Source organism: Rhinoraja longicauda, chromosome 22, assembly GCF_053455715.1.
Source record: "Rhinoraja longicauda isolate Sanriku21f chromosome 22, sRhiLon1.1, whole genome shotgun sequence".
NCBI lineage: Eukaryota > Metazoa > Chordata > Chondrichthyes > Rajiformes > Arhynchobatidae > Rhinoraja > Rhinoraja longicauda.
The window spans coordinates 23820292-23839706 of NC_135974.1; positions in this window are offsets into that span (position 1 = coordinate 23820292).

Here is a 19415-nt window from a genome sequence, read left to right on the forward strand (position 1 = left end):
AACAGCACAGCCCTTCGGCCCACAATATTTGTGCTGAACAAGATGCCTAGATAAACTGATCTCATCATCCATGTTGAGTGACTTTCACGAACATTGAGATGTTGTCCAACTGACAGAAGAAGTATGGTAGGCCAGTTGGAGCACGTTCTGGGCATATTTTGTACCAGGCCATGGAGTGTGGATGCATAATGTTTATTTTACAGACAAACAATCCAGATGCAGGAGAACAAATTCCACCATGGCTGCTTGGATCTACTTGAGAGCAGCAACAGAAGGCAACCAAAGATAGTTCCCAAGATTTGTGAAGAGGTCAAGGAGTAGAGTCAGCAGTAAGCTGATCAGTGGGCTAATTTCATGTTTTTTTATCGGCTTTCTAACTTAAGAAAGTTGTTGAAGAAAATGGTCATCACTTTCCAATGGCAAAACTTAATGCATGTAAATAAATAGAATCGTAGAGTCATATTTAACTCACTTTAAGAAAAGTAGCAATGTTATTAGAGACTAATCTAAAATATGGGAAATTCACGTGTACGTTTCGGGTATTTGTACTTAAATAGACAAAGTAATGTTAATAAGGCAGGTGAATTGCAAGTGGAAAAATCATATGGGATAGCAGTAACAGGATCGTTCCGAGTCAGCATGGATTTACGAAGGGGAAATCATGCTTGACTAATCTTCTGGAATTTTTTGAGGATAAAACTAGGAAAATGGACAGGGGAGAGCCAGTGGATGTGGTGTACCTTGACTTTCAGAAAGCATTCGACAAGGTCCCACATAGGAGATTAGTGGGCAAAATTAGAGCACATGGTGTTGGGGGTAGGGTACTGACATGGATAGAAAATTGGTTGGCAGACAGAAAGCAAAGAGTGGGGATAAATGGGTCCCTTTCAGAATGGCAGGCAGTGACTAGTGGGGTACTGCAAGGCTCGGTGCTGGGACCGCAGCTATTTACAATATATATTAATGACTTGGATAAAGGGATTAAAAGTAACATTAGCAAATTTGCAGATGACACAAAGCTGGGTGGCAGTGTGAACTGTGAGGAAGATGCTATGAGGTTGCAGGGTGACTTGGACAGGTTGTGTGAGTGGGCAGATGCATGGCAGATGCAGTTTAATGTGGATAAGTGAGAGGTTATCCACTTTGGTGGTAAGAATAGGAAGGCAGATTATTATCTAAATGTGTCAAGTTAGGAAAAGGGGACATACAACGAGATCTCTGTGTCCTAGTGCATCAGTCACTGAAAGAAAGCATGCAGGTACAGCAGGCAGTGAAGAAAGTCAATGGAATTTTGGCCTTCATCACAAGAGGAGTTGAGTATAGGAGCAAAGAGGTCCTTCTGCAGTTGTACATGGACCTGGTGAGACCACACCTGGAGTACTGTGTGCAGTTTTGGTCTCCAAAGTTGAGGAAGGATATTCTTGTTATTGAGGGCGTGCAATGTAGGTTTACTAGGTTAATACCTGGAATGGCGGGACTGTCGTATGTTGAAAGACTGGATCAACTAGGCTTGTATACAATGGAATTTAGAAGGATGAGAGGGGATCTTATTGAAACATATAAGATTATTAAGGGGTTGGACACGTTAGAGGCAGGAAACATGTTCCCAATGTTGGGGGAGTCCAGAACCAGGGGCCACAGTTTAAGAGTGAGGGGTAGGCCATTTAGAACAGAGACGAGGAAAAACCTTTTCAGTCAGAGAGTTGTAAATCTGTGGAATTCTCTGCCTCAGAAGGCAGTGGAGGCCAATTATCTAAGTGCTTTCAAGAGAGAGCTAGATAGAGCTCTTAAGGGTAGTGGAGTCAGGGGCTATGGGGAGAAGGCAGGAACGGGGTACTGATTGTGAATGATCAGCCATGATCTCATTGAATGGTGGTGCTGGCTCAAAGGGCCGAATGGCCTACTCCTGCACCTATTGTCTATTGTCTATTGTCTATTGAATAAGATGTCATGGGAACCATGAGATATCCATTTGAGGCTAAATTGAAAATAAAGGCTGGATTAAGCAGACCATATTTCTGGATACAGAATCTAAAAAAAGGCTTAGGAAAGATAGGTTTGCAAGGATGTGTAGGGCAGGGAATATAGGACGGGATTAAATGAGGCACATGTGCTAGACCACAAAATACTCCAAAGGAACTTAAGGGAAAAGTCTGCACGGAAACTACAAAGATTTGCAAGAACTGTAGAGCGGTGATAAAAGAGGACTTTAACTATCCTTGTATTGGTTGGGATCATATTATAGAGAAATGGAGGGGAAGATTTTCTAAAGCACATTCAGCAAATCTTTACTGATCTCCAAGCTCCTGTGCCAACTAGGAAGGAGACATTGCAGGACAGGGTTCCTGGGTACGATCAGGTGTCTGTGAGGGAAAACCTATTGATCAATAATTGTAATACCACATGGCTTTACATTAGTAATGAGAAAGAATAAAGAGCAATCTTGAAAGAATCTTCTCAATTAGAAGAAAGCCAAGGTCAATGCAGCCAGAGTGGATTTTCCCATCTCAACTGGAATCAAAGATTGGCAGACTCAACTCCAAACAAACACTGGATGACCCTTAAAGGCAGATTTGTCTACGTGCAGACTAGATATGTTAGCACAGGGGGCAAATGTAGAGTTCCAAGGCGAGATTCCCTGGGTGGCAGTAGAGGTAGGTAATAAAGATTTAGATAATCTGCTGGAATAGGCATGTAGCAGATTGAACACGATGTGGAGAAATGCAAAGCACTAGATTTTGACAGCAAAAACAAAGAGAGATAGTTCTGACTAAATTTACTATTTGCAAGGTTCAACCGGTATGTATGTCTCAATGTAGCGGGGAGGTTTAGAAAATATTATGGGAGAATAGGGATTCTCGTTTTCATGAATACAGTTACTGTGTTCAAAGTAAGGAGATTATGTTTATCTTTTATAAAGCTAGGAAGGAAGTAAAAGCCCCAGAGAGGACCTGGAAATGATTTACTAGAATGGTTCCATAGGGATAAGGATTATCAATTGTGAGGATCGATGAGAGAATCTGGGGTTAATCATTTCGGCGCAGAGAAGTTTAGGAGGTGATTTGATTGAGGTTTAGAAAGGTACAAAATGGTCCCATAAACAGAAAGCCAAAGGACCAGATGGCACAGATTTAAAATGATTGGTGTACGATTAAGGGTTACTGCAAAGAAAAGGCATTTTCACACAACTAATGGTTATGTAACATCCAAGATAGTGGTGCATACAGATTCAACTGTGGATTACAAAAGGGAATTGATGGAAAAAACCCCAGAGCAAAGTGGAAAGAGAGGAGGAGTAAGACTGACTCGATTGCTCTACAGAAAGCTGCTGCAGTTTCAATCGGCCAAATAACCTTAAAATTTTAGACTTCAGAGATATAGTGTGGACACAGGCCCTTCGGCCCATCGAGTCCGCGCCTACTAACAATCATTCCCCGTACACGAGCACTATTCTACACATTAATTTGCAATCTTTACCAAAGCCAATTAACCTACAAACCTGTACGTCTTTGGAGTGTGAAAGGAAACCAGTGTTCCGAGAGGAAAGCCACGCGGTCATGGTGAGAATGTACAAACTCCGCACGGACAGCATCCGTAGTCAGGATCAAACCTGGGTCTCTGGCACGTTAAGGCAGCAACTCTACCGCTGTACCACTGTGCCACCCTCAATCTGTCCTTTAAATCTTCAGGGATTCTGCAAGGATTATCTTGACCTTAGGTCAGTCCGATCATATGCATTAAGTACTCTTGAAGAATTGGCACAGCTGTAATGCAAATAATTTTTGCAGGCAATGTGAGAGGAGTTGTCCCATGAATAACAATGGGGCTTCAGAATAATTTCCATTGCCAGGTGTATAATTAACATTGCAGATTGTTCAGCCATTGTAGAAATCAATAGTGGCAATAATGATTAAGTGTCTTCCTCATGAGCAACTGGACAGGTTTAGTGATTGATCTGGGGAATATTTGTCAGCGACTGGGAAAATGCCCTTTTCTTTGTTTGAGTTATTGAATTTAGGGATGTTTTAATTTTATCCAAGAGAGGCCTTAGCTTGTCATATCATTTGGGCATTACCCGCAACTAAACTGAGGTTAAACCTCTGGATTGTCTTACCTTCTGATTGAAATTTCATACTGACTCTGAGATAATGAATGAAACATCAAATTCATTGCCTATAAATGAATGAAGGAATATACAATTAGAAATAAACCAAAGCACCTTACAGTGCTCAATAAATGCGGTGCAGTGGCACAGCGGTCGAGATGCTGCCTTATAGCGCTAGAGTCCCAGGTTTGATCCTGACCACGGGCGCTGTCTGTAGGGAATTTGTACATTCTCCCCGTGTCCTGCGTGGGTTTTCTCTGGGAGCTCCAGTTTCCTCCTGCACTTCAAAGACGTACAGGTTTGTAGGCTAATTTGCTTCGGTTAAATTGTAACTTGTCCCCAGTGTGTGTAGGATAGTGTTAGTATACGGAGTTCGCAGGTCGGTGCGGATTCTGTGGGCCAAAGGGACTGTTTCCGCGCTGTCTGTTTAAACTAAACTAAACTAAAATACTTTTTACTCACAAAATGCTGGAGTAACTCAGCAGGTCAGGCAGCATCTCGGGAGAGAAGGAATGGGTGACGTTTCGGGTCGAGACCCTTCTTCAGTCTGAAGAAGGGTCTCGACCAGAAACGTCACCCATTCCTTCTCTCCCGAGATGCTGCCTGACCTGTGGAGTTACTCCAGCATTTTGTGAATAGATCGATTTGTACCAGCATCTGCAGTTATTTTCTTAAACTAAAATACTGTTGCATCCCCTTGTTATCAACATCCTTCTATAAAAGTAATTCTTTACTTTTGATTAAGTTCTCTTTTTTCTCCATTTTCTTGCACTGAATAATCCCAGAGCACCAGGTACAGCCCTTTAAGAAACTAGTTGATCCCAGCTTCCTCCACATCAGGGATATACAGAGCAGGAGGAAACAGTTGTAACAAAAGACTGTTCCAGAAGATAGAGTTTCTCTTCTGGAATCCCCTGCTGCACGCCAACGTGACAGGTAGCCCAAGAGAATTGACAGGCAGTGGAGACACACAAATAAATTCTTATTTTATTAGCAGTATAATGCTGTAACATTGAGGCAGGCTGCTTTATATCTTCATCTTTCTTTCACATTAGTGTGAAGCCAGCCATTAGGGGTCTCAATTTGGGCAATGTTATATATATCTTATCTAAAAATATTTTTAATTTAGGCGCAGTATCTTTGTTGAGTGGGCATTGTCTTGTATGGAATGCAAACGTACTTAAATTCCAGCAGACACAACCTTGGAACATTATTCTTGCTGACTGGATTTATCATAATATTATTCTGTGATGAAGTTGATTTGCAGAAGCAACTTCTGTTAATACAGCCCATCCCTGGCCTATTATAGGTTTCTCTCGAATCTTCAAGAAACATATAAAATTCTTCAGGGATTGGACAGGCTAGATGCAGGAAAAATGTTCCCGATGTTGCGGGAGTCCAGAACCAGGGGTCACAGTTTTAGAATAAGGGGTAGGTTTCAAGAGAGTTTATGAAGCAATTATATTTATTGACATTTTAATTTATATCACTCTCTTTAAAAGAAATGACTGGAAATGATTGACAAATGCTCTTAATAAATTATAAACTTGTTCGCAGGAAGCTGTCTACTGGTGAAACCTGCCTGTGCATGTCTGTTTGATATATTAGTTGGCTTCACTAAAAGAACTCATTACTCAAATCTCTCCTTGGTCCTGCCATAGTCACCAGTTTTAGAATTAAGTCTTCAAGTTGCTGGTCAATTGTAACATGCAATGAGGTCTCCTATTATTATCTTTTTTTTTTAATGACTATTGATTCGTTTGACTGATTTAATTCATCAAAATGCCACAACGTAGTATAACTGTCATTAGCAGTCAAAAGGAGCCCAGTGGAAATATTGATTTCTCTAACTTCAAGTAACCCCTGCATTCCCTTTTTCTCCATCCCTCCCCCACCCGAGTCACATCAGCTTCTCATTATCGTCTAGCAAACAGCTAACAATGGCTTGTTTCTTTTATCATCGTTACGTTTTTGCATATCATGCATTCATTTGTTCTATATCTCTCTACACTACTGCCTATATCTCTTGTACTCTGAAGAAGGGTCTCGACCTGAAACGTCACCCATTCCTTCTCTCCAGAGATGCTGCCTGTCCCGCTGTGTTACTTCAGCATTTATAACAGGTATAACAGGTATAACAGAGCTTTATTTGTCGTTCGGCACCGAAATACCGAACGAAACTACATAGCAGTCATAGAAAAAAAGAACACAAGACACATAACCCCAACACAAACGTCCATCACAGTGACTCCAAACACCCCCTCACTGTGATGGAGGCAACAAAACTTCCACTCTCTTCCCCACGCCCACGGACAGACAGCTCGTCCCCGACCGACCCGCACAGTCCCCGCACCGGGCGCTGAAACGTCCCGCGGCCGAACCGGGCGGCACGGTAGCGCAGCGGTAGAGTTGCTGCTTTACAGCGAATGCAGCGCCGGAGACTCAGGTTTGATCCTGACTACGGGTGCTGCACTGTAAGGAGTTTGTACGTTCTCCCCGTGACCTGCGTGGGTTTACTCCGAGATCTTCGGTTTCCTCCCACACTCCAAAGACGTACAGGTATGTAGGTTAATTGGCTGGGTAAATGTAAAAATTGTCCCTAGTGGGTGTAGGATAGTGTTAATGTACGGGGATCACTGGGCGGCACGGACTTGGAGTGCCGAAAAGGCCTGTTTCCGGCTGTATGTATATGATATGATGATATGATATGAAAGGCCCGCGACCAAGCCTTGCGCAGCTAAGTCCAGTGGCCGAGCCGCACCGGGCGATGTTAAGTCCCGTGGTCGAGCCGCACCGGGCGATGTTAAGTCCCGCAGTCGAGCCGCACCAGCGATGAAAAGACCCGCAGCCGAGCCGCACCGGGCGATGTTAAGTCCCGCAGCCGAGCTGCACCGGGCGATGTTAAGTCCCGCAGTCGAGCCGCACCAGCGATGTAAAGTCCCGCGGCCGAGCCGCACCGGGCGATGTTAAGTCCCGCGGCCGAGCTGCACCGGGCACTGTTAAGTCCAGCGGCCAAGCCGCACCGGGCGATGTAAAGTCCAGCGGCCGAGCCGCACCGGGCGATGTTAAGTCCCGCGGCCGAGCTGCACCGGGCACTGTTAAGTCCAGCGGCCAAGCCACACCGGGCGATGTTAGGCCCCGCAGCCGAGCCGCACCCCGCGCCGTGAGGAAGAGAAAAGTCCCCCCCCCCCCACACCACCACCCCCCACACATACACAACCAAAAAAATATATAAAAACCATCCCAACACCGACACACAACAAAAAAAAAAAGGAAAAAAGACGAACAGACTGCTAGTGAGCCGCTGCCGTTAGGCGCCGCCACTTTTAAGTTTATCTTCACGTGATATTCTGCTCTAGTTTAGAGGCTGTTAATTGATTCCATCTACATTTTAGAGATGTTAATTAAACCTTTGTCTCACTCCCAAATTACCATAACAGTTAAAGATTCACCGGTTATTTTTTCAAATATGATCACAAACTGCTAACTTGTTGATTGCTGCACTGCAAAGCAATCTCTCATAAAATAGTTCTAATATTAGTGTAACTCTTATTCTACCATTGGGTGGCACGGTGGCGCAGCGGTAGAGCTACTGCCTTACAGCGCCAGAGACCCGGCTTCGATCCTGACTATGGGTGCTTGTCTGTACCTTCTCCCCGTGACCTGCGTGGGTTTTCCCCGAGATCTTTGGTCTCCTCCCACATTCCAAAGACCTACAGGTTTATAGGTTAATTGGATGGGTATAAATGTAAAACTGTCCCTCGTGTGTGTCGGATAGCATTAGTGTGCGGGGATCGCTGGTTGGTGTGGACTCGATGGGCCAAAGGGCCAGTTTCCGCGCTGTATCTCTGAACTAAACGAAACTACCGACAATCCATCGGTATGATTTTGCAACATTTACATGGACATGATAAAGTAGATTAATAATAAAATGAACAGAAAACCTAATAAATGTATAATATCAGACTGGGCATGCATGATTTTTAAGAACCATAACTATTCTTTTCTTTCTCAGGTAATATTGTGAAACCAGATATAAAATCTATCTCTGTGACCTCATTGCAGTGACAGGTTGCAATTTAATTAAAGGATGTGACCTTTTTAATGTGTCACACTTAAAAATAAACACATCATTGCACAGTTAAATCGATTGCGATCCCCTTCAGGCAATCCTAAATACCACTTCCAACATTTCCTCGTTGAGCATCCTCTTCCATCCTGCCAAGTCACTGAGTCCTGATACCTTTTTTTTCCACATTCAAATTTCACATTTTTGAGCATAAGGTGTGGGGAGACAAAACTAGACTGATTAGTAGTTGGAAGGGTACACCCGAGAGGTGCATTTCCTTCCCATTTTTGAAGCAGTGGGAAGATGGGGCGACCTTCAGTCTGAAGAATAGCTCGATTGAAACATCATCTATCCATCTTCTCCTGAGATGCTACCTGACTGGCTAAATTACAATATAGACAATATTACTCAAGGCCAATTAACCTGCAAACTCTCATGTCTTTGCGATGTGGGAAGAAACCTATTTGATCACAGGGAGAAAGTGCAAGCTACACAGACAGCATCCATGGTCGGGATCGAACCCGGGTCTCTGGTGCTGTGAGGCAGCAGCTCTACCTGCTGTGCCACTGTGCGTACATCTTCACATGTACTCAGTTTTGGACTTGTGTGTAGCTTCTATCCTCTACTAGCTTAATGGAGGCAGTGAAAGTTTACTGAAGTTCAATGGAGGAGAACAAACATACAAATTGGAACCAGGAGCAGGACAATAGGTCCCTCAAGCCCAGTCCCTGTTAAAATACATTTGTGGATGATCTGTTTGTAATCTAAACACCACATGCCTGTCTACTCGTGGTAATCTTTAGCCATTTTGATTATCAATTATCTATCTACATCTGCCTTAAAGCTTTTGAAAGACTCTGTTTCCACCATCCTTTGAGGAAGCCAGTTCTAGAGATACATGATGGGTTGAGAGGAAGATCAAAAAACATATATATATATATATATTCTTTATTTTGGATTGGCATTTTCTTAGAATAGGGTTGTAGTTGTTCTTTGAACCTGCAATAAACTTACCTTTGTTAAAAAGGTTTGTACCTTCCACTGCAGCATGATATCAGGAGTTACGGGTTCATCCCATGCAACATCAGCTTTCTGCCATCATGGATTGAAATGCCTGTGGACAAAGAAACTTGGCAATGCACAGAGCATTGTAGAATCTAGGCTTCTGGAGATCATTGGCATGAATCCTGCAATTCATATGATTAAACATGCCACAGGCACTGAGGTACCTACCTTTGACTGGGCCGAAACAATGTCATCATTCATTCCATGTTGGCCCAACATCATCCTGGTATAATGTCAGTCTATATTTGCCAAGACAAATCCTTGTTCCGCATGTACCATCTCTCACTGGCCAGTTCAGATGCTTGGTCCCTGTGCCATTTTAACACTACTTCAGGCCAAATCTGGTGTAAGATAGCCCCAGGAATTGAAATGGTGGCAAGCATTGCAGAAAGCTTAGGATATGAATTGTTAATGATATCATGTTCTTTAAAATGTCACTTCCCTGTGGCATTGGACTTAATTGGAGTAGATCTACTGTTCAGCATGTATCAGAGCATATTGTTTTACATGGTAAAATGAATGTCCACCCTTTGGCTTCTTCCAGTATACGATACTTAATATTATTTTTATTGGTTTATTATTGTGTGTATTGAGATGTGATGAAAAACGTTGCATGCTATACAGGGAAATTCTACCATACGTAAGTACATCAAGGTAATGCCAGAGAGAATAAAGAAACAGAATGCAGAATTTAGTGTTATTAGGTGTTATAACTACAGAGAAAGTGCAAGGAAAATACATGAAGGGCTGTAATTGGTGGGGTTAATGCCTGATGTATGTGGAATGGCGGAGTAGTGATCATGTCCGCTCATCAGTCATCCACATAAGAGGAGGTCAAATCTCTGCATGGTGATACAGCCTTGCAGCTTGTATACAGTAGTCGCTTCCTCACAGGGCGGCACAGTGGCGCAGCGGTAGAGTTGCTGCCTTCCAGTATCAGAGACCCTGGTTCGATCCTGACTAGGGCTGCTGTAGGTATGGTTTGGATGTTCCCCCAGTTTTCAGTGCGCCAGTTTCCTCTCATACTCCAAAGACGGACAGGTTTGTAATTTAGTTAAAATTGTAAATTGTCCCCTACGTGTAGGATAGTGTTAGTGTTTGGGGTGATCACTGGTTGGCGTGGACTCGAGCCTGTATTGTATTTCTAAAGTCTAAAGTCTAAAGTCAATGCCTGAGACCTAAGTTCATTCCTGACCTGGGGTACTGACTGTGTGGAGTTCACACATTCTTCCTACGACGTTTCTTCTTAGTGCCCCAGTTTTCTCCCACATCCCATTGAATGACACATGGTTAATGGAAAAAGGATTTTGTTTCATTTCAATAGCTAGCTCTGGATATTAACTTGAACTATGTAGGGTCAGTCAGTTAATTAGTCACTGATGAGAATGTGGAGTAAATAAAATAATGGAATTAATGTAGGGTTGGTGTAAATAACTGGTAAATGATCAGTGTGGGTTTGATGGGCTGAAGAACTGTTTCCATCTTACAATTCTTTATGAGAATTTGAATTCATCTTTTTAATAATCTAGAATTTAAAAAAACAAAAGTATCAGTGAGAAATGACTGGATCTGCTGGATCAGTGTAAAAAGATATTTGTAGTTGCCCAGTGGTATTCAAAGAAAGAAATCAATCACCGATATCTGGTTTGGACCATGCATAAGTTCCACATCAAATTATTCTTGATTTCTTCTGAAATGGCCGCAGAGCTTGATAAGAGCAACAGCAGAAGTTCAAAATTACCCCCTTGCCAGTGACTAATTCAATGGATATAAGAATACCATGGCAACATAAAATCAATCTCGTTTCTATCAAACACAATAAGGCTGCTTGACACACTGAGCTAGAAGCAGATAATACACTGCACACTAAGCAGACATTTGTGATGACTGCAGCCTTAATATTCAAAATATAGTACATTGTATATAAGAGAATACTTCCACCGAATGGCAAATTGTTAATGGAAGCAAAGGGTTATGTTCCATTTTAATGATTAGCATTGGATATTGCCTTGAACCATCCAGGGTTAAAACAAGAAAGAAGGGAATACAAAGGCATTATGTTTTAGATATTACTTGTTAATGGAAACAATCTACTGTTCTTCATAAAACATTGCTGCCTGTTTATTTTATCTATGGATGAATAGCTTTAAAGCTGAAAAATGTAACAGATCATTAATGTCCTTGTGTTGAAGAGATTGTTTCAACATTATCTTTACATTTCAGAATACTTTGAAGAATAAACAGGTAATTGTACATAATATTTCTTTTTGGATTGAGATGTTTGTTAGCTTGCATGAGATTAAACAAATAAATCATGAGCCAACATTTGGAAGGGGCAAGTGTGCTTCCTAATTTGGGGCTTTTATTATGCTTATTCCTGCAGTATTTCCACAGGATCACACATTCATTGATATAACAGGACCCAATGAATACTTCAACTAAAACACGTGATTCCCTTCATCAGAATACAATGTAAAACCCACACAAGCCGGTTAGGGTAAATATCATGCCTCATGCCAATCAGTGTTTGCCCAGACATTGTGTACTTACATTTTCGCTTTAGTGAGAACTCAGGAGTCTTGTTTTTAACCAAAGCCAATTAAATAATAGACACTAAATGCTGGAGTAACTCAGCGGGACAGGCAGCATCTCTGGAGAGAAAGAATGGATAACACTTTCGGTCAGAAGAAGGGTCTCGACCCGAAACATCACCCATTTCATCTCTCCAGAGATGCTGTCTGTCCCGCTGAGTTACTCCAGCATCTTGTGTCTACCTTCATAAACCAGCATCTGCAGCTCCTTCCTACCAACTCAATAATATCTGAGTGATTTAAAATGACCAATGCAATGTGGCATTTATGCTAACATGACATATTTTTATTGATCTTTTACGTTCTTAAGCGTTAAAATTCAGTGTTTTTATTTCAAAGCAGCATCAATGTAGTTGATTTGAAACAGAATATTAATAGGATCATCAGACAACCTGCTGAGGGCTAAGTACTACTAATATTCAGAAACAAGTAGCCTGGCAAGATTTCTTTAGTTTTACTATTTCATTTTGCTTAGACTGGAAAGTGAAGATCCAGAGGGTTATATAAATAAAATAAATGATACCATGGTATTGCCAGGATCAGCCCTAACCTCATCTCAGATCTCACTGAAATCCCAATACTCAGCTTTGTTACTATTCCCATGCTCTTCTGGTATATATATATATCCTGGCTTCAACCCAACCTAAACTCCTTCTGATTTTAAACACTCCACTCTTGGCAGCCGTTCATTTATCAGTCATCATCATAAGCTTCACAATTCCTCCACCACAAACTCTCACTCCCATTCAAAACCATGCACCACTTGATCAAGCTTTTAACCTTCTGCTATTTTTTTTTTCTATGCTATGTTTTTTTTATTATTTTTGATGTTCTTACTGAAAATAATCATTCAACCAATGCATATCTCTCTCTCTCTCTCTCTCTCTCTCTCTCTCTCTCTCTCTCTCTCTCTCTCTCTCTCTCTCTCTCTCTCTCCCTCTCTCTATGTTTATCTCCCTCTTCCTCTTTCCCTCTCTCCCTCCCTCTCTCTCTTTCTCTCCCCCTCTCCATCTCTCTCACTCCCTCCCCCCCTCTCTCCCTCTGCTATGTTTTTTTATTATTTTTGATGTTCTTACTGAAAATAATCATTCAACCAATGCATATCTCTCTCTCTCTCTCTCTCTCTCTCTCTCTCTTCTCTCTCTCTCTCTCTCTCTCTCTCTCTCTCTCTCTCTCTCTCTCTCTCTCTCTCTCTCACTCATCTGATCTACATTATAGAATCTGCGTAATGGGTAATATATTTCCGAATTCAATGGGTGCTTTTTATTGATATGGTTTGAAGGAAATGGTACGTTTTCTGCAGCACAAACACAATTGATTAAAAGTGTCATTTTCCAGAGCTGACAATTAGTAAAAGTAGAATTTTAATGACTTCAGAAAGAGGAATTGCTTCAATGTACGCAGCCTGCTGTCTATTGTTTCAGAGTAGTTCACATGAATGTCAACATTGCAGCGAATCTCCATCATAGGTTTCTGAAAAATAAAACTGCAATCCACACTCATTAGTAAATTCACTTGATGGGTGCTTTTGAAATATCTTGGTAATAGAATCTCTATTTTACTATTCAGGGAAATTCATATTTGTACAAGTTTAAGGTCCGCAGGCTTACTATCGCATTATTCACTTGATGTGCATCACAGATTTGCACTCATTTACATGACCAGTTCTTTTCGATGCCGACTAATTATAGTTGCTATTATTTTGCTTTCTGTCGTCTTCATTAGATTTGATGCAAATAGCATCATTATTTTAATGTCATTATCATAGTTAATTGAATATTTTCATTATTTCATTAACTTCCGAAAGATTCCGTTTTAAAAATAATTTTGTTTATAAACAGCCTAATTTCTTTTAATCATCACTTTCTTCGACTGACCTATTAGAACTGCAATATTAAATAGATCTTGTGATTTATCAGTCAGGCTACTCCATTTACAGCAAATGACAGCACAATCAAGTGTGTAATAGCTGAATAGTTTCAGTCTATTTTATATATTAAGCATAGCATCTGTATATAATGCACAGTGTAAATAGAAGAGTTTACATCAGTTAGTCTGAGACTAATGTATCAGTAAGGGACCTAACTGTGAATAATGCCTCACAATTAGAAAAATGAGGGAGAGTACAATTGAGGGTTTTATTTTTGATAGTGGAAGATCAGGACACTGTAATAATGGAGGAGGACAGGAGGTCAGGTTTTGTGCCAGCTCAAGGTTCCACAGCGATATGGCTTATCTCAGATATTGTTGCAAGCCCACAGTCAAGGAGAAAAGCATGAGAAGATTGAAACAAGATGCTGGAGTAACTCAGAGTGACAGGCAACATCTCTGGAGAGAAATATTGCGTGATGTTTCGGGTCGAGACCCTTCTTCAGACTGAGAGTCAGGGGAGAAGGGGACATTGAGATATGGAAGGAAGGGTGAGGTGTGAAAACACAGATCTAAGGGACAATGACCAAGGAAATGTGGAATGGTACATTGTTAGCTGAGGGGAAACGGTTAGCATCAGAAGAGGCAGATGCCATGCCATCTGATCAACCATTCTGTTGCTCAGTGAAGAAATGACATGCTGAGAAAATGGACTGAATGGCCTATCTATGCAACCCTTCAGTATTTGTACTTTGTTGGCACCAACACATGGCGACACTTGTGTTCTGCCTAGGTTGTATGCAAAACAAAGCTTTTCACTGTACTTAGGTCCCCTGGGTACACATGACAATAAAGTATCATTCACTCATTCATATTACACCAGAGATGGAGGCATGTGGTCCATTTTTTTAAATGTCTTTATTGATTAGTTAGCATTTTTAAGTGTGTTATTTATTACTATTTTTTATTACAAATTGATTTGAACAGATTTTAAACCGATCCTATTTTTGGTTCCAAAAGCCTTTGACAGCAGCAAGATGTCAAACGTCATTAAGATGATCTGGAGGCAGGACTTCAGATTCCAACCCCTTAAGTCTATTCATGGTATGGTTTCCCCACATCATCTCACAAATGCTTCCCAGGCATGGAGGTCAATGTTGAGTTGAGTTGAGTTGAGTTGAGTTGAGTTGAGTTGAGTTGAGTTGAGTTGAGTTGAGTTGAGTTGAGTTTAGTTTATTGTCACGTATACAACTACTGTTTTAGCACCAGTGTCCTGGGATCGATCCTGACTTCCAGTGCAGTCTTTGTTGAGTTTGCACATTCTCTCTCTGACCGAGTGGATTTCCTCTGGGTTCTCCGGTTTTCTCCCATATCCTAAAGAAATGCAGGTACAGTAAAAAGAGGTAGAGTAAAAGCTTTTGTTGTGTGCTAACCAGTCAGCAGAAAGACAATACATGATTACAATCAAGCCATTGTAAGATTTGAGAAGTTTTCCCTCATTCTGAAAGCAACACCAAACCAAAGAGCTGCAGTTTTGGACATTTTAAACGGGAGACTGGGGCTGATAGCGGAGAAAGGCTGCGGTCAGTTTACCAAGGATGTCACAATCTGTGGGTCCTAAGATGGCTGCAGGACCTCGTGACCAACCACAAAAGTAAAAACCTTCCAGCCCAGTCTCTAGGTTTCTGCAAAGCCACGGCCAGAACAATGGATGGGTATTGGCCATGCAGAAACCTGCGAAACCAGGTCAAAGTCCAGACACTGGGTCGCTGACATCAGCATACTCACAATGCCCCAAGCCGACCTACACAGTTAATCTCGTTAAGGGGGCACAATAGCCCATAGAAAACTACCTGGTAGGTGATGGGAAACCAGTTAAACCCATCACCTCACAACGAAATACCAATTAACACCGTCTGGCCATCCCCGGTACCCCCAGACATAAGCGCAGATCAGAGAGAGAACTCATACATATCTTTTTGAACAAAGAGATCCCAAGATCTGGCGGGAGATAGGACGGGTCAGAATAGTATAACTGGCCACGACCTTTGGGTTTTAAACAAGAAAGAAGAAACCTGCAACTCACGCAAGAAGGAAGTCAAACGGATGCAGGAGGAAGAAAAGACAGGCAAGAAGAACGGATGCAAGAGAGAGGAACAGGCACGCAACTCGAGAAGACATACTGCAAAACGAACAGCCAGTAACCCCAGTAATAGCCCCATGGTGAGCATGTACCCCGATCTTACATATCCTGGACATAGTTTAGTGTAGAGGGGAGGGTGGTTTGAATAAACGTGGGTGTGTAAAGGAATATGTGTTGGTCAATTTTGCGATGTGTCGTACGTTCCCCATCTTACAGTCGTGTATATGTCTTGTAGAACTGTGCGTTTTAGAATTCGGAGAAAAAGGTATTCATGTATTCGGTATGTGTATTATAGATATGTCTTATAGAACTGTATAAGTATTCATGTACAATAGTCCCAAGCGCTAAATAAAAGCCTTTTCATTTAAACCCTGGTTTTCAAATCTGGTCTGGTGGAATTTTTCTGCACTATAAACGCTCCTGCATCTAAGTCCAGTGTCTAGAACCGTAAGGGGTGAGTGGGTCGAACCACTCATGGGGAACCAGTGTGCGCGGCCTGGTCAAGGGATCAGAGCAAGGCACGGGGACCTTAGGTCGGGCGAAAGCTCGGCGCAGAAACCCCTTAGGGACGAGGTCCGTGAGTTCTGTGCCAGCTGCCTCGTCTGTGCTGCCAATAACCTAGACCCCCAGAAAAGGAAAGCGCCCATGGGACACGTCAGGAGGGTGGAGGGACCATGGCAGTCGATCCAGATCGACTACATCGGGCCCTTGCCCACCACCCAAGGAGGCTATGAGTACTGCCTCGTCCTCATTGATGTGTTCACAAAGTGGGTGGAAGCTTTCCCCTGTAAAGCAGCTACGGCACTGGGTACTGCTAAGATCCTGGTCCGGGAGGTGTTCTCACGGTGGGGGCTCCCTCGTTTTGTGGAATCCGATCAAGGGAGTCATTTCACCGGACAGGTAATGCAGAACACCCTCATGCTCCTGGGCATTGAGGGGAAGTGGCACGTAGCGCACAATCCTCAGTCATCAGGGATTGTGGAGCGCATGAACCGGACACTGAAAGAAAGGTTGAGGAAGGAGGCTATGGGCTCGCCCCAAAATTGGGTGGAGATCCTGCCCCTAGTCCTCATGGGGATCAGGGCCAGCCAGTCAAAGAGCACGGGATATTCCCCGTACGAGCTGATGACTGGTAGGGTTATGCGCACTCCCACCCATGTTCTGGCCCCGGTGCTCACGGAGGGCCAGCTCGAAGAGGTTAAGAGGGACAGGTTTGTCCAGAACCTCTTCGAGCATCTGAAGCGGCTGGGAACATGGGAAGGCAGCACCTGGGCAACAAGCTGTTGCTGGAGCCGCGCAAGCTGCAGGAGTGGGAGGTAGGAGAACTAGTAATGGTTCGGAACTATGCTAGGGTAGGTAGTTTCGAACCACTCTACACGGGGCCCTACAGCATTGTAGATAAAGCCAGCCCTATGGTCTACGCCGTGAAGATGCCACGGCGGATTAAGTGGTTCCATATCAATCAATGTAAATTGTACAGGCCGGAAGCGCAGGGGTCAACCACAGGGGCCAGCCCTGGGAGTGGGGACTCACAGCCAAGGTTGAGGCAGGTCACGCAGGCAGGCAAGGTTGCCTGCGTGAGGGGGGAGGACATTCTCCAGGAATGGAGGGTCTCGCGTTTTGGGTGGGATTCAGATGAGGAAGAGCCTGATCAGCTCGACCAGGGGCTGGATCCCATTACGGAGGAAGAGGAGTCGGAGGGGGACGACAGTAACGTCCCCGACTCAAGCACCAGGAAGGTGGGGGTAGCGGGCGGAGGCTCACCACCTGTAGGTACAGGCAGGGTGAGGCCGGATGCCATGGGTATACCCAGCACCAAGGGGGCAGAGCTGGATGAGGAGGGGCCAGGGTCGGCAGCTGCGGGGGGTACCTGTGCTGCGGCACGGCAGGAACCGGTCCTCAGCCAGGCTGTCCAGGGGGCAGTGCCTAAGGTGACTCTCCGTAGGTCCAGCAGGAAACCCCAATGTAGAAAGCTTTGGCCAGAGGTCAATCACGCCCCGAGGTACGGGAGCCAAGTGAGGAGGAGGGAGCTAACGTTTCAGAGGAGGCCTAGCCCCCGCCAGGCAGCGACAGGCTGCGGAGGATCAAAGGTGGGAGACAGCGCGGTGCAGCCGCAGGAGACGACCCGCTGCAGCCCTGACAGGGATTAGCTGAGCCGCCCTGGGAAGGCGACGCTGTATTATATTTTAGATAGATAAGGATTAGGTAATATAGATAAGGATTAGGTAATTAGATAAGGATAAGTAATTTAGATAAGTTTTGTGGGGATAGTTGTAAATAAAGTTGATGTGTCCAGGATGTGTGGGTGTGGGGTGCAGGCTGGGGGTCAAGAGACCCGCCCGCAGAGGCGTTAACAAAGCCAAGCGCTCCCCAAGAGGCTGGCTATACCATATTTCTTTATCTGTTTTCTGGAGTGGAAGGAGGCACTCGTATGGTGGATCGTTGCCACGGCGATCGGATGTGGGTGGGCCTATCGGGGCCGCACCAAGGACATCATCATTGACGGCTGCTCCGGGGATACGGCTCCCATCGCGACCGATGGGACTGGAAGGAGAGAAGCGGAGGAGACCGCAGTTCACTTCCATGAAGGCCGGTGGCCGGGGTGGCTGGGATCAAACTCTTCAGAGTATTCCAGCGCCCCAGGCTTTGCTTATCGGGACACTTCGTTATTGTGCCCGAGAGTCAAGATCATCGCCCAAAAGATCAGCGCCACCGTTGGCAAAAGGATCTGCCTGGTATGCACGGGGAACGTCCCCGCGAGCAGGCGGTGGTGGCTGAGGAAAACGAGCAGGACAATGGCCAACTCCACTGTTGAGTGGGAGAGACTTGACAACGACACTCACAGGACTATTTCTGGGACTAAAGAACAGTTGAGTGTGTGTTGGGACAAATGGTGGGAACCGGATGAGGGGATTTATATGTGTACGTGGGGTTCGAGGTATCGCTGCCCCACGGGCAACAGCATATTTTTCCAGAGACAGTGGCAGGATGACGGTAAGGGGATGAGGTGGGATGTTAGCTCGCGGGCTTGTGGGGTCCCCCTTTCCCCGATCCCGGTAAACGCCACTGAACTCATCACACGACCACGCATAACACCTCCCACAGTTCCGCTGGCAGTAGCACAGGAGGGTGAGTGCCCAAAAACCACTAAGGGGCCCGGGAATGGCCTGGTACTGATACTGACTGACCAGGTATTGTACCAGGGGGTGCACTACGCGGTAGCCTCGGTGATCTTAAACCTCACCGAGGTGCGGTTGCCGTGGTGGTGCCCCAGGGAAACTGAAAGACTGTACCAGGTGCTACTGACCAACATGTTCCGGCAATTTTACGAGTTCGACCTTGCCAGTGTGGACAAGGAGAGCTTGTATAGCCAAGAGCCGGAGGACTGGGGTCAGACGGGGAGGCATAGGAGGGGTGTAGTGAATGATGTATTTACGGGCTTTAACACCGGGACATCTGTGGTCAACGCTCTAGATACCATGGAGCTGCAGACCCAGATTAACAGGTTAAAGTCGCAGTTAAAAGGCATCCTCACGGATGAGAACAAGGTCGTCGGGTCCGAGCTGCATGAGG